Below are 6,083 nucleotides of genomic sequence, written 5' to 3'. Positions count from 1 at the left end.
ACCTTGTGATTTCAGCACCATTATTACGATCATCGTCATTTGATAAATGAGTCAATGGGGGCACAGAGAGGAGACATAATGTTGACCTCGGTCGCACGGGCGATGGAGCCTGAACCCTCATCTCAGACTAAGAAGACAGAAAGGACTTGGGGGAGATGATGGCAGGAAACCCAAGGTGGACATGGGAAGGTGTGGGAAGAAGATGATGAAGGAGAGGGGAAAGAAAAAGGAAGATGGGAGCCCTGCCAGGCAAATTTGCATATTGACTGTGGGTCCCTTCATCACTGTCAGCGAAGGGCTTTGTGTGAAAGTGAAGGAGGACTGTGCCAGGATGCCCCTCGTCATCACAACAGAAATAATTAGCTGCGAGTGTAGAAACATGAAATCCTATGTTTTGAAATATCACCCTACCTTTTTTATTTGAGCCACGATATTCGATTCTGTTGACAATTAATTCGAAAGGCCCATAGGAATTCCTTAACTGGTCTGGCATCTCGTATCAAACATTGTATGTATGCACAGTTATGAAAGCATTCTTCTCTTGGAACAGCTGAGTTCTGTTGTTTTAATCTTGATGTCAGTTATAAAATATTTGATCATGAATTATTAAATATTAAACTTCTCACTTACTAATCCTTCTCACTTTTCGAACTTTGAAAAAAGAAAAATGCTCATTTTGTTTATCAATGGGATGAAAAAAAATCTGTTGTTTTTGGATATCAAATTATTCTTGGCTTACTTTTTAGCAGCTAGAATAAAACAGGTGTTCTCCCTATGGCGGCTTCTCTTGTTTCTTATTTATGACTTGTAATAAATCATTTTCATATATAGAAAGCCAGGATTATGTGATTTAAAATACATAGTCTTGAAATAACTAAATTAGTGGCTGTCAAACTTTGGGGTTTTAGGATCTCTTTATATTTTTTAAAAGTGATCTAGAACCCCGAAGAGTTTTTATGTGGGGTTATGTGGGTTATAGGAGTCCTGGTGTGGCGTTGTGGGTTAATGTGTCAGACTGCCAACCTGTTTGAACTGCAAGGTCGGTGGTTCAAGCTCACCAGCTGCTCCTTGGAAACCCTATACAGGGTCGCTGTGGGTTGAAACTGATTCAATGGCACTTAACAACCACAACAATATGGTTTATATTTATCAATATGCATAATGATATAAATTAAAACCCAAGAAAAATATTAAATACTTATTTAAAAATTCATTTATAGTAGCAATGATAATGTAAAATAACATACCTTTTATTGAAAGTATCTATACCCACCGAAAAGAATCTATGAGAAGAGGGGTTTGTTTTACACTTTTGCAACAATCTTCCTTGTCTGGCTTAGTGCAAGACAGCTGGATCGGATTCTCATATCTGATTCTGCATCAGTGGGCAACAATATCACCTGTCACGTACTTTGGGGAAATTCCACTGTGAAAAAGACAAATAATATTTTAGTGTAATTATAAAAATAATTTTGATATTGTAGACCTCTTAGTAGGGTCTCTGAAACTACCCAGGGTCCCTGAAAAAGAACTGATCATCATTACATGAAATCATCATCCTTAAAAGAACCTGAAGAGGTTATTGCTAATAGGTAAAGTAAAAATTAAGCCACTTTAAAATGTTGCTTACCTACAGATGTACTTATCGACTACCCTTTAGTGACTATTACACTGAGCATTTGTGTGTATATATTTGTGTGTGTGTATACTCCTGGTGTGGCTCTGTAGGATAAACACTGGACTGCAAACCAGAAGGTCAACAGTTCAAGCTCACCAACTGGTCCTTGGAAACCCTACATGGGGTCATTATGCTGGGGATGACAAACTGAAGAAGAATGGCATCACAGTCTTTATCAAAAAGAACTTATCAATATCTGTCTTAAAGTACAACGCTGTCTGTGATAGAATAATATTGATACACCTACAAGGAAGACCTGGTGTGGCAGGTTAATGCACTGGACAGCAAGGTTGAACTGCAAGGTCAGCGGTTCAAGCTCACCAACCACTCCTTGGAAACTCTATACAGGATTGCTGGGTGTCACAACTTCCTTGACGGTATTTAACAACAACAAAACAAAGAAGACCAGTTCATACACTATTACTCAAAGTTATATTTGAGTCATCCCGGCTTCTAAGGAGCATTCTGGCTGTACTTCTTCCAGCACAAATGTGTTTGTTCTTCTAACAGTCATGGTACTTTTAATATACTTCTCCAACACCATAACTCAAATCCATCAATTCTTCTTCATATGATCCCACTTCTCAGATTATTTGCTCAGCATATAGATTGAATTGTGGTGGTGGTGGTGGTTATGTGCCATGGAGTTACATTTGCAACTTCACCCCTCACTGGGGATTATTTAACAGTCTATATTATTCTATCAGTTTTGACTGACTCTGCCTTCTTACCTTCTTAATTTCGTTTGTGTCAAGATTCCCTAATAGTGCCTTTCTGCTTCACGTCTGTCTTCTGCTCAACCTTGATCATAGGCCCAAGCTGCTTTTATCATAAACCAGAATTCCTGGCTCAAATCTGTGTTGGCCTTTATGCTTGGATGTGTCTCATCCTGTCTTGTCATTCTGATACTGGATTTAGAATCATCTATTTTTAGTAAAGTTTTTATCTCTTGATTGCTCTGCTCGGCTGGAATATATTTGTATGTTCTGGTTCCTCTAGCTTTAATCCTGGATATATTTTTTACTGAGTACATTACTCACTTTCGACTTAATCGACATATGATTATTTACCCCATGCCTTCGATCCCACTTTTTGGGTTTGATCTTCAATTGTTAATTCACAGGTGTCCATTTCAGCTTCAGCTACTTGTTCTTGGTGCCTCAATAATGTGTCCACTTACATTAGACACAAATTTCTTGGTTTTATGATAAGTGGAGAACACAGAAATATTATTCAATGATATCTGTGAAATATATAGTACACTACAGCACAGTGACACTTCACAACAACATTCTGTAAAGGGCCTTGCTTACTAGATTTTGCCAGACTTCATTTTGCTTGGACCAACCATCAACACTCATGGAAGCAGCAGTCAAGAAATCAAACAATGTATTGCATTAGGCAAATCTGCTGCACAAGACTTGTTTAAAGTTTTGAAGAGCAAAGATGTCAGCTTAAGGACTAAGGTGCACCTGACTCAAGCCATGGTATTTTCAATAACCTCATAGGCATTTGGAAGTCAGATAGTGACTAAGGAAGACTGTAGAAGAATTGATGCATTTGAGTCATGGTGTTGGAGGAGAATATTAAAAGTATCATGGACTGCCAAAAGAACCAACAGATCTGTGTTGGAAGAATTATAGCCAGAGTACTCCTTGGAAGCCAGGATGGCCAGACTTCAACTCTCATACTTCAGACATATTATCAGGAAGGACCAGTCCCTGGAGAAGGCTATCATGTTTGGTAAAATGGAGGGTCGGAGAAAACAGAGGAAGATCCCCCAATGAGATGGATTGGCAAGAGTGCCAATGGAGAGTCACACACTAAATATAAAATGTTAGAAATTCCACACTGTGGAGATGGTGATGGCACGTTTTTTGAATCTTCCCAAATCTCTACATAAAAACAGTGAGCAAGTAGATAGTCAAGACACCCACAGGCAACATTAACAACAAAATGAGGAGAAAAGGTATTGAGACATCGTCTGGTGGCTGTTGCTAAGTGTTGTTGAATTGGATCCAACTCAGAGAAACCCTGAATCGGGTTTCTGAGCCTGTACACCTTTACTATGACAGAAAGCCTCATCTTTCTTCCACTGAGTGGCTGGTTTGAACTGTTGACCTTGCAGTTAGTAGTCTACTGCTGATCCTACAGCACATCCAGGGCTCCTTAATGACCCTACTATTGTTAAGTGCAGCTGAGTCCGTTTCAATTTATAGCAGCTCTGTGTAGGTTTTCTGAGGAGTGACTGGTGGGTTTGAACTGTTGACCTTGTGGTTAGCAGTTCAGTGCTCATCCTACAGTGCCACACCAGGACTCCAATGGATTCCGACAAACTTCAAATACTACTTGTTGTTAAGTGGTGCTTTTGAGTCGGTTCCAACTCATAGCAACTGGTACAGGGTTTCTAAGGAGTGCCTGGTGGGTTTAAATCACTGACCTTGTGGCTAGTAGTTCAGTTCTCATCGTACATCTCCACATTAGGACTCTGAGGTATTCCTACAAATTCCATGTAGTAGATGTGGACAAATGACCAACAGCAACAAGACGTGTTCTGATAGCTATTGTATGTGTGACGGCTGATGTATGGGAGGGCAGGAGAACCCAAAGTCGCCAAAGGATTTTCACTGGGAAGTATGACAGATGGATTGGGACAGGCAGGTGACACTGGGGAAGAGTTAGTCTTTTCCCCATCAATAAGTAGTAAGTTCAAGTGGTAGTAGTACAAACATACGGTTCCTGTAAGCTCCTGAAACTGTCCAATTTAGGCCCTACACGGAAAAAGGAGAGCTGTGAGTAGAGTCAGAAATGTGCAGGGTAAGAACAACAGAGAAAAGGAAACCTGAAAGTGTTTCTTTTCTGAAAGAAAAAATTTCTTTTCTGAGATTTCTCAGCTATACTTCGATGGTAGCCTTTTTTCTATTGTCCTTAGGTCGCTGGTAGCGTAGTTGTTCCGAGTCGGGCTAGTAACCTCAAGGTCAGTAGTTGGAGACTACCAGCTGTTCTGCAGGAGAAGGATGAAGCTTTCTGCTCCTAGAAAGATTTATACCCTGGGAAACCCTGTGCAGGGTCGTTATGAGTCAGAACCACAGCACACAACCACCATCACGATCACCGCCATCATTACATTAAAATAGCAGGAAAGGGATTTCCATGAAGTTAAAAAATGATCTGAACCAAACCAGCTATCAAACATTGAGACTTTAATTAATAAAATAGTCAACAGAAGAGTATTGAGATCAAAGTCCACACAAAATTAATCCAAGCTAACATGAAATAAGGAGATGAATAATATAACTTGTTGTTGTTAAGTGCTGTCGAGTCAATTCAATTCCGACTCATAGCAACCCTGTAAAGGTTTCCATGGGGTTTTTATATAAGGTTTCCGAAGCTTTAAATCTTTATTGGAGCAGAAAATCCTCATCTCTCTCCCACAGAGCTGCTGGCAGGCTCGAACTGTGGACCTTGCGGTTCACAGTCCAGTGAATATTGTATGGAGTCACCATACCCCCTAAATAATATAACTATAAAGAGCAAAAGCATACCATAAAGGCATAATAATAATAATAATAAATAAGAATATCTGAAAATGAGTTAAGAGACATTAATAATCTGTGAAAAAAATCATAATTAGAAAAACTCAAGAATGTGGTTCAAAACACAGGAATTAGATGCAAGAGAAAAGGTATTTTAGTAATGAATTCTAAAATTAAATATTGGACCGCTAACCACAAGATCAGCAGTTCAAATCCACCAGTCACTCCCTGGAAACCCTATACAGGGTCGCTATGAGTCAGAACAGACTTGATGGCACTTAACAACAACAATTAAAATACAAGGATCCCAAGAATAAGTAAAGACAATAATGCTCTTTCTTTTCTTCCATGAAATAAACACTTTTATTTTCCCCTTCCACCAAAAATTTACAAACACCTCTATACATAGCACAAGCCCTTAAAATAAAACTGGTTTGTAGTTTAGAATTCTGTGTCTTATTCTAATGGAAGGAGTACTCAATGATTTGTTGAAACCTGTATCACATAATATTTTTTTCTGTGCAAGTACATAGTATCATAATCACTTTATCAACACTGACGGAGAGGTCGCCTTTTGGGTAACACTCCCTGCAGATTTTTAAATTGCTTTAGTAAAAGTTAAACATACAAAACTGAAGGTAACAGACATTCTGAAAATTACTATAACCAGGGATACTCTTTTCTGTGTATTTGGCTTAAATTCAACTCAGAATAACTGTGATGTTCACTTACACCAAATGCCGACAACTTGGTCTGTTGTTGTTGTTAGGTGTCATCGAGTCGTCACCAACACATAGCGACCCTATGCACAACAGAATGAAACATTGCCTGGTCCTGAGCCAACCTCACAATTGTTGCCATGCTTGAGC

Source organism: Chrysochloris asiatica, unplaced genomic scaffold (assembly GCF_000296735.1).
Source record: "Chrysochloris asiatica unplaced genomic scaffold, ChrAsi1.0 scaffold00117, whole genome shotgun sequence".
Taxonomy (NCBI): domain Eukaryota; kingdom Metazoa; phylum Chordata; class Mammalia; order Afrosoricida; family Chrysochloridae; genus Chrysochloris; species Chrysochloris asiatica.
This window is presented reverse-complemented; position numbering follows the sequence as displayed.